This window comes from Megachile rotundata, chromosome 1 (genome assembly GCF_050947335.1).
Source record: "Megachile rotundata isolate GNS110a chromosome 1, iyMegRotu1, whole genome shotgun sequence".
In the NCBI taxonomy this organism is placed as follows: Eukaryota; Metazoa; Arthropoda; class Insecta; order Hymenoptera; family Megachilidae; genus Megachile; species Megachile rotundata.
This window is the reverse complement of record NC_134983.1, coordinates 18,085,898-18,107,952: the sequence shown is the minus strand read 5'-3', so window position 1 is coordinate 18,107,952 and position 22,055 is coordinate 18,085,898. Positions and strand designations below refer to the sequence as shown.

The 22,055-nt window shown below is 39.4% G+C and overlaps 1 protein-coding gene and 1 long non-coding RNA gene across 4 annotated transcripts in view; both read right to left on the bottom strand.

Moving 5' to 3' along the window:
• Positions 1 to 22,055, bottom strand: part of Imp (IGF-II mRNA-binding protein) — a 122,539-nt gene that overhangs the window by 43,408 nt on the left and 57,076 nt on the right. The window lies entirely within an intron of this gene.
• Positions 17,969 to 21,567, bottom strand: LOC143264840 (uncharacterized). Its single transcript, XR_013038808.1, has 3 exons — positions 20,062 to 21,567; positions 19,110 to 19,419; positions 17,969 to 18,950 (listed from the first exon to the last, which is right to left on the bottom strand). It is a non-coding gene; the product is annotated as an uncharacterized LOC143264840 (long non-coding RNA).

Here is a 22,055-nt window from a genome sequence, read left to right as displayed (position 1 = left end):
TTGTCCGGTTCGATCGAATTGTTCACGATTACGTTATAGCGAGTCAACGTAACTTGACAAACGACCGAGATAATTTCTTACTTCTGGATAACATTTCAACAGTAGCTCATACATCATGGATATGATTTTTACGTTCATCGAAAAATTTATTCTGAAATTAGCCTAACCTGATCTAACTCAATCCTGACCTATGCTGATTCCATTTGACAGTACTAATGAAAATAAACCTTAACACAGATCTAACCCTAAATTAACCTAATGTTCGTTCAAGCTAATCATGACATAACGTCAACTCAACCTAACTCTTAATGTCATGTTAACACAACCTAACTCTTAATGTCATGTTAACTCAACCTAACTCTTAATGTCATGTTAACTCAACCTAACTCTTAATCTAATGTTAACTCAACCTAACTCTTAATGCCTTGTTAACTCAACCTAACTCTTAATGTAACGTTAACTCAACCTAACTTTTAATGTAATGTTACCTCAACCTAACTCTTAATGTCATGTTAACTCAACCTAGCTCTTAATGTCATGTTTACTCAACCTAACTCTTAATGTAACGTTAACTCAACCTAACTCTTAATGTAACGTTAATTCAACCTAACTCTTAATGTCAGGTTAACTCAACCTAACTCTTAATGTAACGTTAACTTAACCTAACTCTTAATGTAACATTATCTCAATCTAACCTTTAATGTAATATTAACTGAACCTAACTCTTAATGTAATGTTAATTTAATCTCAGCCTGACATCATGATCTAATACTAACCTAACCTAATCGACAATTAATACCACACCTGATGTCGACCTAACCCAGTCGCAACCTAACATAACTGACCTAACTTTACCCAACGTAACTGAACGATCTAACATAACCTACATATACGCCAATCTTCGACCTAGCCTAACAGATACTATAAATCCAAAAACATATTTGCTGTAAGTGACTAGTGAAATAATATAATAGTAATGCAGAGAAGTCATGAAATAGTAAAATAGTAATAGCACGATTAACATTGAAGGAAACGAAGAGCAGTTAAAACATTAATGCTGCATGAAATTAACCCTTTCGTTACGGGAGAGTTCAACGCGCAAAAGACGCTGACTTGCACGCACTAAATTTGTAATAATGACATACATTTTATGATAAACAATACAATAATTGATCATCAGACTTGTACACTGTTTTCAGTCATACACAAATTTTTTGTAGAAAAATTTTTGCCAGTTACTTGAAAAGGGTCCAAGAAAGAACATCCACAGAGTGTATTGAGAAGTATTTTCTAAAATGTTAGTGACTTGAAATTCTTTACCAAAGTAAAATGTTAACGTGTATATCCATATTACATATTTGTGATATACTGTCACCATAAATTGCATGTTAATGTAATACCGTGATAGGTTACCACCCTACGGTTTATATCGTCACATGTTATATGGCTACGTTATGAAGCCATAATGACTCGTAACGAAAACAGATGTAAACAAGTTAATCACTTACGCGATCAACGACGTTGTGAATTTGCAGATATGGCGAGTAGGTTCGTCGCTGACTTATTGATAGTCAGCCAATAGCATTGTCCCCGTTCGTTAGCGACGCAACAACGGCGGCACCCGTTGGCACTAACATACCAAAAAACAACTACACCGAGTCTTCCTCCTTTGTTTTCCAGTAGCTCGTTCCGTCAACATTTAACCTTACTCCGGTCACAAAGTCGTCAACGTACACGGTTCACATAAAAACACACAACACGGCACCATGGACAAGGTTAAGTCCCGATGGGACCACGGTGGAGAACGTTCGAACGAGTCCCGCGTAACGAATAACACGCCGGGAATTCGACGCGACGCACGGGATAAATCGAAGCACTTTGCGTATAACAACAACGAAAACGCTATCGGTGTTCCCGCCTCGAAATTGTTCGAATTGTATCAACAAAGTTTCGTCGAACGACGGAGAACCGCGACGGCCACGCGAACAACTCTTGTCCAGCCGAAAGAATTTCGACGCGAAACTGCGTGTTTGTGCTGGTATCGCGTTGCTGTCGCGAAAATTATCAACTTCTCGAACGATACCAAAAGAATCGTTCGGGTGTTGATATTAATTGACGGACATTCCACGGTTCGAGACAATCGTTACACGATCTTCCGTCTCAGAACGAGGATCATTCGTCGACGAAATGTTATGTGCAAACTGATCCTTGTATGACGTAGAAAAAATATTTGGCGTTACGCGCACTTCCTGGCAGTTACACACACATATATATACACACACGCACACACGTGGAAGCGACATGCGTGGAAAAATTTCTATCGTTGATCGGTACGATCGACCACGTAAAAAATAGTTGGTTTTGCACGTACAGTTGGAAAACAGGTAAACTCAAGTCCAACTCACCCCTTGTATTAAATCTATACGTGATTTTAGCGGTACCACGTGCCCGGGATATGACGAAGATATTTCTAAGCTCTGGAATTGCTTGGCGAGACCGAACCCCGCGTTAAATATTTTTGACGCGTTGTCGCGCGCGGAACAAAGATGTCATTGACGCGGTACCACGCCGAGAAGCCAAAGAAACGCTACGATGACAAAAATCACAAAACGTTGCTTATCCGCGACCGACGCACCGAACAAAAATAATTCTTCCACCACAGACTGGCTCACGTCCCGCCGCGAACTGCGAACGCGAGGAGAGCCGGCCGACTCTAGCGCCACGCTCGATCAGCGCGAAAACGATTTTGCACGAAGACTCGCGGAAATGCACGAATCGCGTTAACACGAAAAATTACGATACACGCGAATTCGTGGCGCGTGGAAATTCTGCTGAATTTCGTTCATTCTTTCTCGACTATAGCTTCGATAAAAATCTTTCGATACTTTTGACGTATCTACAATAGTTTAGTATAACTGCATCCATGGATGCATGAAAGTGATAGAATATTTAAGACCTGTTTTGGACCATAAAACTTCTGTATATTGCATAGGCTGTAAATATACCGGTCCTGAAAAGAAAATATATACACAGAGGTAAAAGATTCAGTAGAGTATCTGGGAAAAAATATGTAACATATTTTTAACTTCCAAAATTTGTATTTATTGACAAAAACATGTCATATATGATACGGTGTTTGGACATAATCTTACGTTACAAGCAATGAATGAAAGTTTGATAAAAAATAAGGAAATGATTCGAAATAACATTCGTGAATATTAATGATGTCTTTATCAGTTTTATGTTTGATATTGACATTGGAAGCATGTATTTTGATCGAGACACCCCGTACATAAACGGTCGAAATAAAACGTAAACCCTCATGGATACTCGAGAATTCCTCTTTTTACCTTCGTTCTACAAGAATCTTGATGTGCTTCAAGTAGTTCCATGGAAGCGGAATTTGAGCACATAATGATGGTGATTTTTTTTAGCGGAACGTTTAAATCGCGCAGTAGACGAACGAAGAACATCTCCGCGTCGATTTGTATCGATAATTCGTTGTTATTGAAACTTGAAGAGGACCAGCGGCGTAATCGCCAATTTGAAAGTAAAATCACGACAGGGAGTCAGTCGAGCGGCAGCCTGTGAAAACGTGCCACTGGGAACAACAGAATGCACGAGCGAATGGAAAACGCGTCGTTAACGGAAGAATAATTGCACCATTTACACAGGTCCCGGTCGGATATAATGAAAAATTATTTTTAAAAAATTGTTTTAACTAACGTCGCCAGAAATTTCACAACCTTCGCGATTCGATCGTTGTATTCATTTTGTTCTCGACGATGCTCGCGCGATAGAATATTCGACCGATACAGTGGAGTCGCGCTATATGGCCCTGAATGCGTACGAACAACGTTCTGGAAAAGCTATGTACATGGAAGCTTTTATATTCAGTGTTCAACTACGAAAATTTTATTGATGAAAGTTTTACATTTCCAGTTTTCAAGTTTTCTATTTCGTATTCTACTTTTCTAAAATTCATTAGATTTATAAAATTCCAAGTTTCTAAATTTAAAAATTTGAAATTTTGTGAGTTCTAAAATTCAATATTTAAAGATTCAAAAAATTGTAAATTCTAAAGTCTGAAAATTTGTCATTCTTCAAAGATGTAATTTTTATATACTTCTCTAGTGCTACTAGCAGCCACATGAGTTCATGTAAAGAACTCGCACAAAGGGTGATATAAAAGCTATATAGGGGGACTGGCATATTTTACGAACGTTTTGGGAATGTACTTTCATACATGACGATTGATAAGACCATTACGTTCAAGTGGACCCAAAAATATCGAAACGAGCAAGGACGGGTCGAGATAGACTCGTTTCATTCTGTTCTGCACGTAAATATTCGATGAGTTCGACGAAAAACCAATCGCTTTTGAATACGCCCTATCCATCTATGTATTTTTTTCTCTCGGTTTCTTTGATTTTACAAGTTGCCACACCATTCAACATGAATTTTTTTTCAATTAATTAATATCCCGGACCCGTGCTGGATCGATCATCCGTACTGCTCCCCGGCGAAGGAAGGGGGAAAAACGTGGACAGAAAATAAAAAAAACACCCGCCGAACAATTTTGTTTGCGCCTAAAAACGAACGCCCGTGGCTTTTATAGACTTGTGGGGAGATGTTCTTGTGCAATTCATTTTACCATTGTATCAAATTTTTTACGATACACACGTATAAAGACAGGAAGTGAACATAATAGAGCTATAGAATTGCGAATAACTGAACTACGTAACTGAATATTCAACAGGCTTGAGCTTTTTATTATTACAAACAGTTTCGACTGTTTCGAATATTGTTATATTTCGGTATATAATTTTTCGAGTATATTTATGTAATTTGGGATGAAATCTACAGTGCAGTTGTTCCGCGTGGAGCAAAATTCTTGGATGTCACAGTACATATAAAAATTGTTCAAAATACAAATGAAAATATTTTCAAATTCAAAAATTTGGTAGTGTCATTTGGAATTCAGCTATTTATGAAGCATGGAAATTTTCAAATCGAATGTACGTCATTCGGATGCCAGTTGCTCACTGTTCTAATCCGGCAAACAGAAATTAATTAGACGCGACGTTTCGCAGAAAGAAATAGAACCGTTCTTTTATTTTGGAAGTTTCTCGTTAGATCTCGGTGCGCGAGCCTTTCGTAGCTGTCAATCGGCGCAAGAACTGTGAATGAAGATGAACAGGAGATAATTTAGTACGGAAGGCTGGGTGCTTCTGGCAACGTGTTCCTTTTTGTGGCGGGGCGTGCACGCAAGCACCGCCGCGTTCCGCGCGTGATATCGCGACATTAAAAATCAGCACCAAGAAGAGTGCAAAAAAAAGCAGAAGAGAGAGAAAGCAAGGAAAAAAAACTGGCGCACCTTCTGATGCATCGGGGTGGTAACAGCTGTTGAAGCAGCTGCCACGTGGCCAGCAGACACCTATGATTGTCGGGATCGTTTCGAAATTTTTTCCCGTCCTGTTTACAATCGATACGGACTTCATATGTATTATCGACCATTTTACCGGTGAAACGGAACCGAAAGCGCAGCCTGCTCTTGTGCATCGTTAAATTCATGATACCCATACGACATAATTAGATTTCAATGCTCCTTGCGAAGCAGCCATATAATTCATCCTCCTGTTACGTCTGTCTTCCGCGGAGCAATCATTGCCGCGTCGTTAGATGCTACGTTAATTAATGGTAATTCGCTTATTTCGAAAACGAAGAGAAAAAGGTTCCAAGCATGTCGGAAGCGAGCGAAACGGGTATCAAGATTAGTCTACGCCGGGACACATACACGTCCTGTACGATAATACGATAAGGAACAAACTGTTCGTGAGTATGCCCATCGCGCTATCCAACCGGCAGGTGATTCGAAGGAATCGGTTGGCGAAACCATGCGATTATTTTTTGCTTTCTTTACCTGTCACAACGGCCCGCTTGGGCTTACAACGCGTTCCACGGTAACGCTTAGGAAAATAACGAAACCGCATCGATACCATGGAACTTATCGGATCATCTTCGTATTTAAACGATGAATGTTGGGTCATTTTTTACCTCTAAAGACATCATGGGTCTGTTTAAAATTACGTTCTTATCGGTGCAGTATTGGCCGGGGATTTACTTTGTGACAATATTTGGACCATCGGAGGATTTAGGGAGATCTTATTGAAGTCATTGATACGAGTAGGGATTTGAGAATTTGAAAAATTTGAAGATTTGAACAGGCGACACTTTTGAATTTCCATTGACACTTTTGAAAATCCATTAATTTTTAAATCGAATAAATGAAATTTGAATTTGAAAGTTCGAAACGTTCATATTTCTGAAGTCGAAAAGTCTGCACGTGTCCGGCACCCTACCGCACACGCCGTGCACCCTTCAACCCGTGAGCATTTCGGGCGGTTCGTCTGCCAATCAATTTATACCGCTTCATTAGCGAGTTCCACAATATCGCTGAATCGTGTACACTCGAGAGATTAAATGTATCCTTTCAGAAAGTTCTTCGAGTGTCATAATTCAGTCCATCCATCTTATACTCTTTCTGATTGGTATCGAAGAGAGAAAGAAAGTCGGAAGACAAGGAGGAAAAGAGTTCCAGGAGCAGATTTGAAAAGGCATCATGCGTCGATCCTGTTAAATTTTCAGAGACGAGAAAACAATGGGGGTAAATGCTGTTTCTACAAGGGAGAAGAGAATCAGGGTGCGTTAATCTCTCTCTGGTAAGCAGCACCCCTGCCTCCTTCGTCCAGACTTTTTCTTTCTTGCTCTTTCCCAATGGTTGCTGGAAGAGGGAGGAGGCAAAGGCTCTGACATCGACAATAGGCATCGAGGAAGTCGAAGTCCCGGGATCTATGCGGTAAACGAAAGAGGACGGCGATGCCAGAAGAGCAGAAGAGGAAGAAGAAAGGTCGATTCACGGGAAAGGGAAAGAGAAAGAGAAAAGAGCGTGCTGTGGAAAGGCAGCATCGGTCCTAAGCCCAATTAGCAATTTAAGGCAATAAGCGGGCGCACTCCCTTGCTTACGTTCCTACACTCGGTATATTCGACATTATTTCAGAAGGGAGACACGATTCTTCCACCCCATGCTTCTCTTCCTTTTCCTTCTGTACCTTTGCATCGGTGAATCGCATAAATATCGTGGAGGCATCAAGCGTGGGTAGACAAATGCCAAGTGCATATATTCGGAGGGGGGTTAGGGGACTGTCCGTTGCTTTTTCGGAAGTTCTCATACCACGATCCTCCAGAATCCCTTGAAACGTGCTACTAACCCTCCGTTCCCCAAATTTCTGACTACTTCTCGCAGAAATTGATACCGTAATATCGTGGAAGATATTACACCGTACACTCCGATGCAACGGAGCCTTCTGCCAGATAAGCACAGTGCCGTGAAAAAGTTATCGGAACATGTTTTATTTTACGATAAATACAAATATACACGATGTTTCGGCCTGTAACGAGTTAATAAATTTTATTCGTTATCAAGCGAGATATTATTTCCAAATATTTTTCGATGTTAAGATAATAGGTACTTATAATTTATGTAATGTTGCTCTTCGAGATTCGGAACAGTAAATACTTTTTCACACTGATTTCAGTCAGTACAATGCACTGTACCACGTATGAATGTAAACCACAATAAGGATATAGAATACAATATATTCCTCAAAGTTCATAAATGTTTTCAAATTTTTTAATTTGAAAAGTTTTTTAATTTGAAAACTAAGGCGCTGTGCAAACGTGACCCTCATTAAGGACCCTTTTCCAATTTCTGTTTCCACCCCACTTAGGGCCATATAGCGGGGAGCATATTGTAGCACTTTTTCAGATATTTCGAATACCAGAATCAGCGATACAGCAAGAAACAAGGCAGTGTCTCGTCAGAAAACGATTACTCGAACGTTTGCATCGGGCCATACCGAGCGTAGTCGGCTGGTTTTGTCTAAGCATAATAATCGCTCGCGGTAAATCCAAGGCAGTCGTGGAAAAGAATACTATTGTGCCGGTTTCGTAAATTTGTCTTGTTCCGTGACGTTAGGGATTCGTCGCCGCAATTCTGTCTTCCTTCCGGTATCATGTCAATTTGAATGCATTCACTTCGGCATGACGCATAATTCGCGAATGCCGGGGAAGGAAGAAGTCTCTGGCGTAGGGTAGGATCGCCATAAACTCTCATTCTCTCTTATTTATCACCCTCTGTGTGTACCATTCCTTCGCTCATCCGCTCGGCAAACCTACCATTGTGGAAAGAGAGGCAGGAGAGGAGGAGGGGGATAAGTTAAGAATGCATTTCGCGTTCGTCTGCCCATCCTTCTCCTCCTCGTGTATATACAGCGATTAAATGCGAAGCCAATGGAAAGTTATTAAAAGAGCAACGCCATCTTTTCACGACGCTTTTTCTCCTACGATGAAATTCGATTAAACGAGTGACAAAGTTAACCCTTGCCGTTTCAGCATCTTATTGTTACGTGTTCTCAACCAACTTTATATGGCATCAATACAAAGCATATCATGTTAACTCGTGTTAACTTTATGCATTACGAGTACAAATACTGAAATAAAAATGTAATCGACATTTTATAATTTTGAGCAATTATCCTCTCGCTTAACGGAAGAAAAAATACATTAATAAATTATATCTACAAACAATTGCCTCCTCTTAAGGGTGACTACTTTATTTTTACCTCAAACACATAATGTACATAATGAATAAATCCATTCGTTATTCATTATAGTTCATTATGCAGAATAAATAAAAATGATATTCGCACATAAATATACATTATTCAACTTCATTTGAATATAACGTTTTGATCGAATAAAAAGATCGAATGTGAAGAAGTGACTCGGACATTGATGACAAAAAGGGAGCTGACTGAAATATTTATCTCGTTCGAAATTACAGGTAAGTATCGACTACTGGAGAACGAAAGGAACTGCAATTTTTTACGAGACTGTACCGCTGCCAGAATTCAGTTTATTGTGCAGTTACGGAACAGAGGTGGCAACGATACGATTTTCAGGGTAACGGCGTTTTATGGTTTCCGTCAAGAAATTTTATCCCGCTTGTAGCCTTATCAGACATTACTCCGTTGTTGTTGGGAGGTCTGCCAACCTGACTCGAAATACATTTCCCGTCTGTATAAATATTGTACAGACAACGATTCGTCGAGCGCGGTGTAAAATTAATTTGATGAAGTGTTCGATCAAAATCGTCTCGAAAAATTAGTCTGTAGCAGTCAACATATGTAATGGAGATAAAATGTAGGAATTAATCAAGCGCTTCGGATATTTAAACAGAAAAGGGTATAGTCATCTGAATTACTCATGGATTGCCCCAGATAAAAGTTACGACACGATCGTCCATCAAGTTGCACAGCGTATTTCGCGATCAATCGCAGTATCATCCTTTTTGTAACTTTTTTATTCGATAATGTATAAGGAATTCTAGGAAATAGTTAATAGAGTATGTTTACAGGCTTGAGACTTATATTCTTACATTCCTAAATGGGAAGATAAGGATTTAGAAGAATTGTTTGGAAATGTATGAATTTGGGGGTATACGATTTGGACATGTAGGAATCTTGTGATACGGTGGTGACATAGGGATCTAAGGGTACAAGAGGAGGGTCTGAGAACTTAGGGAGGATATAGGAATCGAATACAAGAATTTAGGAATATAGGGATCTAGGAATGTACCGAGTGATATGAAAATCTGGAAGTGTAGGTACCTAGAGTAACCATCATATAAGAATCTGGAAGTATAGAAATTTGGAAGAAATCTGAAAGTACATCTGTAGGTACCGGAATGTGATACTATCTGAAGATGTGGTATACTATGTGAAGGAATATAGGAACCAAGGAACCAATATAGGAACCAAGAAGACTATTAACCAGTTGAGTGCGTTCGACGTGTATACACGTCAGACCAAATCTCTACTGCGGTGCGTTTGACGTGTATACTCGTCGTGTAAAATAAAAAATTACCATTCACTATAAAAACTCGAAATCTCAGTAAAATGTAATAAGAATATTATTTGGTGGTATGTTCCCTTTACATTACCAATACGACCGCTACGTATTAGGTCTACCGGAAAGTTCTGTCCGTTTTAGAATGGTTAGGTTAATTCTAAAAACGGACAGAACTTTCCGGTAGACCTAATATTTCATATGGATTGGGGCTCGCGTATCAAAACTAATTACATACCTAACCCGCGACTTGGACGGCCAGCGTTGATTTGCGGAGAAACTGCGTCAGCAGTTAGCAGGGCCAATAATGGCACGTTGCTCTGTGAGGTAAAGTCTTATACATTTTTACACAAGACTTGTTTATGTATAGTATTATTTCTTGACAATTTTCAAGCTTTTAATAAGAATAACGTATTCAGAAACGAATTGTTAGTTTTTTTGACGAATAAAAATGTAATCCTTCCTGGTTTTTTGTAAAATGTTTAATAGTACCATGTGCCCTGCGTTCGACGTGTATACACGTCGTTCCTTGTTTTTAATTCCGCACCCTGTGGTGACCTTTTGAAACTAAATTCCACCGTCAACTGGTTATAGCAATCCAGAAGATTAGCATCCTAGAAATCTAAGGTTCCAGCAATACAAAGATTTAGAAATCCAAGTAAAATAAAATTTATCAATAAAATTATGATCGAAATTTATAGATAACATCATCGATATCAACAATATACGAAGGTGACAGTGGTATAATTTTCATTTAAGCGTGAGAGGCGTAGCCCTGATTGGCTGATGAAAGGCGGCGAAAGTATCGGGTCTGTGCACAAGGATCGATAAAAAGAGTTGCAGCCGAGGTAAGCCCGGGGTAAACGCCCAGGGCCAGTGGGAGTACATTCAGGATCACGAGTGGTCTTCCATCAGATTAATGAATCGCAAAGTTCATTCACGCACGTCATGTGCATTTGTTGATAAAAGTCAGCCGGACACGGTGCACGCAAATTTAATAATCCCGGCCATCCTAACGAGACTCCGCTCTCGTTGGGGGAAAGCTTACGTGAAAAACATCAAGAGAATTTTCAGAAACCACACACTTCTTGGCATCATAGAATTGGGCACCGTAGACGGAGTATTTTATTCTACCTGTACTATTTGTAACTTGCTATTTGTTACAATAATTTAGCGACACATAATTAAGGAGTCTCACTTAAGTCCATCTGAATTTTAATTTCTTTATTATTTTTTAAAATTGAATTGGAGTAAAAATGTCAAGTCGAATCGTGATTTAGAGATTAGACGATAAAGCATCTTTTATGTAAATATTTTATTTGCGTCGAATTCGAGTATAAATAAATTTGAAGTTGATGTCGACTATTTGAAGAAGTCGATGTTAAACAGCTCGCGGAAATATAGTTGGTAATTACTTCCACCTGTATCAATTTCCCAGATTCGTGAAAGGGTGTACAAGCACGAGGGGTCGAAACCTGCAAGAATTTGTAAGAGTCGTTTCGAGAGAAGCATCGGTGGCGACAGGATCGAAGAATGAACGGCGACCGGGCAATTGTACGTAAAGGGATAACCTTGACCCCGGTACAACAGAGCAGAGAAGAAGGAAAGTTTCGATGGAGCAAGAAACCCGCGAAAACAATCACAGAAGAGTTTCCCAAAGGCGCCAGAGAGAAAAAGCAAAATAAGGATCGATGGTGGCTGCAACCGCGATGCTGAGGGTAAATGGCACGGTGCCGGCAGTCGCGAGGGTGAGGTCCGCGAGGAGGGTAACCTTGACCCGGGGATGAACGACCCTCTCCCGTAGAGCACGTGGCGCCCCTTTCGTCGCTCCACCATCCCTATTCTGGACTTTCACGACTTCCATTCCAACCCTCTTACTCGTCCAACGCCGCTACCACCCTCTACCTCCTTCTTCTCCTCCGCCACCACCACCATCACCCACTACCACCACCATCGACGCCGACGACGACGACGATTTAGTCGGAGCCGACGTCGCGCTGATTCTCCCTCTTCTCCCGCCCACACCCCCGCCAACCTCTATCCTCTGTATACACCAGCTCCCTTTCGCCTCTTCTTCACCCTTCGACCGTACCCTCCAAACCTTTCTCTTTCCCTTTCCGAGCGAAATCATTCCTGCTTTCTCTTTCTACGCACTCTCGCTCTCTGTGCAAACTTATCGCGAGCAGGGTCGCGCCGTTTGCTGGGCATTGCCATCCAGACCTACCCTCTCCCTCGATAACTCCCTAGCACCCCTTCCTTCCCCTCTATTTCGTCTCTCGCTTCTACCTTCTTATTCTTTTTCTTCTTCTAACTTTTCTTTCCTTCTTTTTTTTTTGCTTTTATATTTCCACCTCCCTCCCCGCGTATTTTCCACGAAGCGCGACGAGGGGCGAGCCAAGGGAAACCGAGAGGGAAATTTCAAGGGCAGAGTACAAGCCCGGGAAAGCAACACTCCGTGGCTCAGGGGCGGCGGAGCAAATTTTTCTCCTGGATGGAGCGCAGGAATTTCAGCGTATGAAAATTTGATCACTTAGGTATTTCAAACTTTCACGTTTGATAATTCGATAGTTCGGAAAGTTGGTAATTTGGGGGAACGAGAATTTTGGGATTTGATAACTTTTATACTTGAGAGTTTTAGAATTTGAAAATAATCATTTATTTCGGATATCATTTCATTTGGCAGAGTAGTTGCGGATTTTGTAACTTGCTACCTCAGATATTTAAGAGTACAAGAATTACAAGTTTCAGTAATTTGCAAAGGTAAAGTATGAAAAGTTCAGAATGCAGAAGATTGTGAAAGTGGGTAAATATTTTCCAAATGAAATACGAAATTTCATCAAACTTTCAAGAAGGAAGCAGCCCACACATTGCAGAAAATTGGCGCCGGCCCTGCTTCGGCTTGTTTGCTATCGATAGCGATTGTACCGGATACGAACGGGGCTTGTTCCCGCTGTTCAACCGGTGAAATCTTGCTGGATATTGAGATGCCTTTCGAGCTTGCGCGACTCAATCGATAAGTGTGGCGTTCGATGATTATCGCAGCCTTTTCACCAAGAAGAATGACGAATACGTGCAATCACGATGAGGAGGCTTGATAAGATTTATTCTTGTTACACAATATACAAAGAATACGGGAATCTAGATATTACACGATTTAAGGATATGGTTTGGCAACTTGGGGATGCAGGGATTTGTGGATTCAGTAATTGAACTGCGGATTTAGTAACCTGGGGATCTAGGGATCTAGACATTTGGAGATATGGGAATTTAGGAACTTGACGATTTACAAGTTTATGAATCTATGGAAGTTTAGGGATTTATGGCTTTTTATACTTGGAGATTAGCCTGGGATCTAGAGATCTGGACATTTGGAGATATGGGAATTTAGGAACTTGACGATTTACAAGTTTATGAATCTATGGAAGTTTAGGGATTTATGGCTTTTTATACTTGGAGATTTGGGAAGTTCTAGGTCTGAGGTCTGGGGCTATGGAAATTCGAATAGTTGATTTGGGTGTTTAGGGATTTAGGTGTGCCGGAATTTGGGAAGTTGGGGATTTGGGGTATTAAGAAATTTGACAGGGAGGATGGATATAGGAATTTAGGAGAAATTTGAAGAACTAGGATGTCTTCAGAGAAAAGTTGAAGATTCGAGAGTACGAAAAGTCGAAGGAAGCTTACGTTGCACTGGAGTGTACTAATTTCCGAAAATCAACCGGCAGAAGTTTTCGCGGGAACTTCTTCCCGGGACTGTACTTAAATACTCGAAAAAACTGAATCGAACGAGGAGGGCTCGGTGGATGGCTACATTTAATCTCAAAGGGAGATGATAGCGAAGAGGCCACGATTGAAAGAATTTGTTTGCTCTGCCATAATAAAAGAGGACTTCATTTTGAAAGACACGCCTGATGCTTCTTCCCCATACCTCTCTCGCCGCCGTTTTATCCTGTCACAGTCACGCAAATACCGGTTGTGCATTCGTGCCTGTTAACTCGTCAAATGGCCACGTAGATGTATGGTGATAATGTATCGAAATAACAAGACGATTCGCTCTGTAATCCGCGTGATTGAAATCTATGTTGATTACCTGTGATTAATGTTCGCGATATTACAGAGATCAGAAACTTTAATTTTTATTAAATTAGTTACTGTACTTTACTTTACTTTATTTCTATAGTTACTGTACTTTAAGTCTGGGGTGAGCTGGTCATTTCCAAAGCTACTGATGCTTGATCATTAAGAAATGTTTCATAGAAAAATATAAATATCGAATGTCAGTTTCAAATTTGATCATCCAAATTGTTTTAAAAAAGATGCACTATAAAATACAAATTGTTTTCCAAATAAGGCATTATAAAAATTAGGCTCATATTCGGTACACTAATAAAATGTTTGAGCAGATATTTTCACTGAACTATCAGGCTCAGACACTTAGGTTACCTTAAAAATTTTACTTTTTAACGTATGATAAAATCTATAAATTTAGGGGTCTTGCTAATTGAAGAAATTAAAAAATATAAAAATTTGTGAAGAAAGTGAAGTTGAAAGTAAATGAAAAATTGTCAAATATATGTATCGTTATTGAAAGCAGAGTGTACCGAACGTTAGCTCGTTGGCATAAACGAAATTTGTGGATTAGAAACGTGCGAGAGACGAAAATTGCAAACGTAGGTAAGACAAGGCTCAAGAAACTATTCGAAATAGTGCGACAGATGGGAAGCGAGGCCAGGGTCAGTTTTGGAGAAACTTTGTCTGGTCTAACATGTACCCCGTGTCTCAGTGGATCGATTAATAAATTCGCGAGCCGTTTCTCTTTTCCTATTCCCGGAATAATCCCGTTACAGCTGGCAATCTTACCTACGATCGACTATTAATGTCGGCTCGTGTGTTGTTTCGAGCGAATGAAGGGTATAAAAGATATGGTGGACGCGAGGTCATCACTCACCGCTGTATCCTCCGAAATTGTTGCTTAGAAATTAAGGTGTATCGGCGCCGTATAACCTCGCTTTTTGCCACGAGTCGTTTAACCCACCGACAAATTCAATTTTCACCGTTCTTTCGGCCTTATAATCTGTCGACGGTATGGAATTATCGTACAACTTACATCCACGGTGAAACTCGAAAATTTGCAGATAATTCGTGAGAATCTGTCAATGGGTTAATCGAGCCGAGTCACGCGATATGTTTATCCCGAATTCAGCGAGGATCAAAAATATCCCGATGCTTACCTGAAACAGACAAAGAACCAGATCGTAAGCACGATTTGTTCGTTTTGAACAATAAAATTGTAAGAATTACTGCGGAAATTCGAGCAACTAGTAAATTGTTAAAATGATGATCATATGAAAATAATTAGATTTTAAATATTTATTACAGGTCGATCTTGAAACTGATTGACTCGTGTCGTACGATAAGCCTTGCGTTGATGATTAAATTCAAATCAAATCTTGCTATTCCCAAATATCTGTAGCCCCCAAGAGTTCCTTAAGGAGATCTCAAATATTTCTTGAAGGATTGATTGATCAAGTCAAAGTACAAAATGGTGTCAAAATTTGAAACAGTCTGATAATATTTTTATTCCTCGGTGTTTCTTGAAGGAAACCGTCTGTCCACATAGCAGATTTCAACTATTCGTTGAAATGGCTTTTATTGAAAGAATTCAAACAGAAAATCCTGGAAGACGAAGTAGGCTATATGTCTACAGTTGCTGGCAGAAAATTGAATTTATCCGCTCAACATATTTACAAAACACGTTCCAAGAATGTAAGATCAAATGTTAAAACATAAAGTGGTAGTCAAAATACTTTAGCTGCTCAGTATAGTTGTTGGAGGAATGTTAAGTTGAACAGATTTGAAACATTTATCAGAGAAATAAATAGTAGCGTCTTATAACAGAAAATGATCCGAGATGAGTCTGAAAATATTTCCACAGTCTCTGACAGAAAATGGAAGTTGTCCATTCAACAGATTTACATGTTACGTGTTCGATAGATCAAAAAGATGGAAAAGTCGAAATTTGAAACCCTATCGAAATGCATGGTTTTTGAAGGAAAATATTTATCGAAGAAATAAGTGATAAGGTGTTAAGATAGAAAATGGTGGAAGAAAGGCGAGGTGCACCAAGCCGGATTACCGGTGGCCGTTCGTTGAAACCGACCGAACGCGGATCGATTCGGCGAGACTACGAAAGTTAGTACTACCTAAAGTGATTACACGGCTGCCCGATTCGCGCCTACGAAAATTGACGGCGTGTATACTGATAACGAAGATGGGCCTGTCATTTCGTGCCAGTCCGCGCGTTTGTCTGCCTTTCGTTTCTTCCTTTCTCTCGGTGAAAATATTTTCTCTAGCCTTTCGAACCTTCCCTCCTCCTAATCGATAATAAAAGACCGACTCGTAATTTTCTCGATCGGCCACGTGAATGCCATGTGAATGCATCCAAATATTTGTTCCCTTCGACGGTAAATGTCATTACGTATCTCGATTACGGTAAACAAAGGCACTTTCTTTAGTTCGTAATTTCTTCACGGTTTTATTTAACCCCTTGCCGTGCTTTAACGAGTCTGACTCCTGACGCATTCACAACTCAAATGCGATAAACCTTACTCAAATTTTGAATACTCTTCAACTTGAAGTTTAGATCCAACTATAATTTGCGTTGTCAAGGATCCCTGAATATAAAATACTTAGAACATTTTAATTTTCTTTGTTCGTTTTAATGTTTTAGTCCTGAATGGTTAGTCTTGACTGACGCACCTCATAAATAAATGACACGGCAAGAGGTTAATCACATATTAGGTGAAATTACAGTTTTTTATAAGAGTAAGTATTCATAACGATGGAATTTCTTGAAACCTTCTACATTATCGAGTTTTGAGATTGATCTTCAAGATTCTAAATTTTTCTGATTTTTGAAAGCATACATTTTCAGATTTGCTAACTTTCCAATTAACTAATTAGAAAATTTGAAATTTCTAAATTTCACAAATATTTAGATTATTGTCACACTGTAAAATTCACTAATTTACAAATATCTGAAGTTCCAAATGCTTTGAAAGCTATTGTACCAACTTCTTAACCTCCCAAAACCTCAAATTACTACCTTCCTACAGTTCTCCTTTCTCAAATGTCCAAATATCTAAAACGTTAAACCTTCAAATGTCCAGATCCCTAAATTCCCAAATCCCTAAATTTCTATCTTGCAAACCCTCAAATATTAAAACACCCCAATTCACTCCCAAATTCTCCAATTTCCAAATACCTTAAAGTAAAAATGTCTACATTTCAAAATGACCACTCTTTCAAATTTCAACTCTCTAAATTGCAAACGTTCCACAATCAAAGGGATCAGACTTCAGCTACAACTCTAATGCTTCGACAAGCATAAATATCACGCAAGAATTAGAAAGACTCATCAAGCCAGATGCTTATTAGAGTATCAAGATTTTCAAATGAATATTAACGATGAAATATCTAAACAGATTCGCTGGTAAATCGTCCGTAGAAATGTAGGTCAAAAGTGAACGTCAATCGACGTGTCCCATTAGCAAAGGCTGTTGCCAAAGTGTAAGAGACAGCTAAACATATCTCGGTGAAACTGGGTCCAATAATTTTTAACGTTCGTAATTTTGTCTTTACCAAATCTGACGCTTGTACATAATGGAGAACGCCTCGTGACATAGATACCGAATCGATTAGGATAAGATTTAACCGCGTCCGATATATCAGTCGTGTTTCTTAAATAAGATTCGCTTTAAAATTACAGCTAAGCGCTGGAACGGGATCGTAATTACATAGTAGTCCTCTTCTTAGCGAACTGTAATTTACTCTTGGATTCACTTTTCCGAATTTGGAAATTTGTGAAATTTTTAATTTGGACATTTTACCGATGTTTAATAATTTGGATACTTTCTATCTTTGGAATTTGAACTTTTCACATTTTCAAATTCCCTCAAATTCCCTCAAATTCCCAAACTTCCAAATTCTCAAATCCCTAAGTTTTCACTCTCACAAACCCCCAAATCTGAAAGTACCGCAATACATTACCATATCTCTGAGCTACCAAATTTCTGAACCCCCAACTTCCTAAATCCTCAAATCCCTAAATTTGCAAAAACCGTATCTCCCCAAACCACCAGGTCCCCAAATTCTAAACCGAATCGCATGTACTCAAATGACCAAAAGTCCCCCGAAAATTCATCGAGTACAAGATCTATCGGTTGGCATATTTTCCTTAGGGAAGATTCGGTATTGACTATACGATACATGTCAAGTTATGCGGTCGAGTCGAAGCGTCGGCGTCTGGGAAGAGCAAGGAAGGCCTGGTTCCAGGAAAGCCTCGGGTCTGCGGTCAAATTATTTATGGCGATGCGAAATTAAAGAGTTTCGCCCCGTTTGAAAAGGAGCGCCGATCCGGCCCCGACAACGCCGCCGATTTACGTCCTTGGATTCGGTCGGTCGGTCGGTAGGTCGATCGATTCTTCTTACATCCTCCTCGAATCGTTCGAACCGCGAGCTAAAAGTTCCGTCAGCTATCATAGACTAGCCTCCAGTACAATGGAACACCTGCCTGTTTTTTTATTCGATCGTCTTAGGGTATAACGGCCATGTCAGAATATAGGTTGCAAATATCAGATTCTTGCGAAACTATTGATTTGGTAAATATTCGGGTAAGTAGTTTATCGGGAATTTGAAGATGTGGAAATCGGGGAAAATGGAAATTTTTGTAGGAATGCAGGAATTTTGGGGAAGTTGACATTTTTAGGGCATGGGAATTTGGGGAAGTTGAAATTTTTGGGACATAGGAATTTCGAGAAGTTGAAATTTTAGGGGCGTAGGAATTTGGAGGCGTCGAACTTTTGGAACTTGGAGAACTCGAAATTTCGGGACACAGAATTCAGGGGTGAAATATTCAAAAATTCTTGATCAACCCTCTAAATATATTATTATGTATAATTTCACAGTGGACCAACGCATCTTTCCTACCAAGAAAAGAATTAACATATTATTTTAATGATACAATATATCACCAAAAATGAACATATACCGGAGATAATCGATTAACTCTAACATCAATTATTCATTTCATTCTCCATTTTATCCACCGTTAAATATTCCCTATTTTATCAATAATTTCTTACATTTAAAAGAATCTCTCATTCCGAACGAACGGATGGATTTATCGGAGAGATAAATTTTTCCATAAAACAATTCCCAAATCAGCCAACAGTGAAAAGTCAATAAAGCGCTCGATCCATCGAAGCACGTTCTTCAAGCGTCGGTACCGTTAACGCGGTAATTTTTAATGCGATAATTTTTCACCATCGTTCGATACGATTAATTATTCAAGCTGTGTCAATTAATTCGTATAAAAAGTACGTATCGCATGATATCGCGATTATCTGCGCCAGTTTCATTCGACGTCAAGTCCGTGTCAGAGTATTTCTCGAACTGAAAAAAGACACAGAGGTACACTCCGGTGTTAAATTTCAAATAATTGTAAATTCAAAAATTCTTGGAATCCTAAGGTAAGTGGCAAGTCGAGAGATTTCAAGATTCAGATCTGTAGAAAATTAAAAATTTTCAAATCGTAAAAGATTGCAAATTGCAGATACAGGAGGAGATACAGGATTTGGATAGACAGGATTATCTTGGATATGGTAATCTGGGAGTTTGGAGTCTAGAAGTGGTTACACAAGGTTTCTAAATAATTTGTAGGGCGACATGGAATATGTGGAAAACTTGAAATTTTCAAATCGTGAAAAATTGCAAATTTCAGTAGATAGATTTGGATAAACAGGATTACTTTGGATATGGTAATGTGGGAGTCTAGAAATGGTGAGGGTTTCTAAATAATTTGTAGGGCGACATGGAATATGTGGAAAACTTGAAATTTTCAAATCGTGAAGAATTGCAAATTTCAGTAGATAGATTTGGATAAACAGGATTACTTTGGATATGGTAATGTGGGAGTCTAGAAGTGGTTAGGGTTTCTAAATAATTTGTAGGGCGACATGGAATATGTGGAACACTTGAAATTTTCAAATCGTGAAGAATTGCAAATTTCAGTAGATAGATTTGGATGTACATTACCTTGAATATGGTAATGTGGGAGTGTAGAAGTGGTGAGGGTTTCTAAATAATTTATAGGGTGAGAGGTGATCGGTGCACACGAGTAGCCATCGTCTGCCCGTTTCCGTTCCGGAGCAGCGCGCGCTGCCCCGAGGGTCGTTCTGGGCATCTCGTGAACGGCCCTGTAGATGATCGTGGATGGTGGCTTCTGGCGAACTGAAAGGATGGTCGAAGGCGGGAGCGAGAAGATGCGTATAAATCGTTCGCGGAAAGGAGAGGGTGGTGTCCAGAAGGAGGAACAAAGTCAGGGAAGAGGTAGAGCACGAGAGAGTGAACGAGAATGTATGAGCGTGTAAACGAGCGTGCATAGGTGTGTGCGATAGAAGGATGAAGAGAGAAGGACGAATAGATAGAGAGAGATAGAGATAGAACCCCTTCTACTCTGATTCTACTCCCTCCTCCGAGCTTCTCCATCTCCTCTACCGCTTCCTCTTCCTTTTCCTCCCTGTCACCCCTCGTTCCCGTCCCATCCTTCTCACGGGCAGAAAGTAATCAATACTTTGGGAAGGTGCGTGGGCGAAGCACACGCCTGTAGGTCGCGGCATCATCCAACTTTCGCAGAAATTTTACGCGAAACTACCGCCAAGTACCAGGAACAGGCAAGGACCAATGGACGAGTGTTTCCGATAAGCGGACAAACCCGCGGAAAGTCATCCGATACAAATTCTTACACCCCGACCATTGCTGGGAATTACTGGCTAAGATACGCCCGATTCTACCAAAATAATTCTTGGTAATCGATCAGACAAGTTTTTTGCTCGTCGGTTGCTTGGCGAAATGAGGGCCAAAGATTGGTAATTGATCGGAATTAATTGTACGTGGGGAAAGGTGTTCGGTTAATTGAGATTGCTCTTGAACGTAGAAAATGTCACGAACACGTGGTCACGAGAAGCGACTTCATCTGCTTAACTTTGCAGTGGCAGCGAGTGTTGTACGAGTGAACTAATGCTACACGTTTTAACGTAGAAGATGCATCGTACGTGGATGCTTGATCGTTAAATTGCAAGGGAATATAAGAGATTAATGTGACCGATTTTTGAGTTTGAACGACTGGTTATTAGTTCACTATGGTTAAATTTATGATTAACTTTATTAATTCTTTATACTCGTGTGATATTTAAAGTAGGTATAAAGGCAGAACAAATGTATTATGACGTATATTAAAGATTTCTAGATTCAGTAACTGTAGATTTGAACGCTTTTATATTCCTAGATTGCTAAATCGTTATGACTCATTTCTGCACTTTGTATCTATAAATTCAGAGATCTGTAGATATTTCTACATAACTTCTAGATCCCTATATCTTTAACTATTAATTATCTTAATTCAGATATAGATCACTATGTCTATATTTCTACGTTCTTAAATTGAAGCCCTATATCCCTAGATTTTTAGACGCAGTCATATAAAAATATGAGTATTTTTCGATTCTTAAATCTGTATATTCTTTAGATCCATGTACATTCTTAAATCCATCTCTATCAGTACAAATTCAAAAATTTTCAGAAACAATCAAATTATGAAACAGTTTTAGTTTTATCCAAAAATTGAGAAAGCTGCAAATTGTGATATTAAACCAAAAATCTGCCATTAAGCATCAGATAAATATGAATATAAAGAGAACCAAAATAATGATCGAAGCGAACCGAAAACACCGAAACAATACAAGTTTACGTAAACTTTACGCATTGAAATATAAGTTAAATCGAACTCTATTAACGCATTAATTTCCCGAAAACGCGACTGTCCGTTAAAATCGCGAGAAATCCATTAAAAGCGTAAAATTCCGGTAAAAAAAAGGCTGCGAGAGAGATCGACAGTGGTAAAAAAGGACGAACATTTGGCACGATATGAACAAACATTGAAAAAGTGTAGGATAAATGGGAACTGTTTCCTGTTCCAGGATCTCAATCTCCTTTCTCTTTCCGATCTCTCAGTCCCTCTCCTTTTTTTA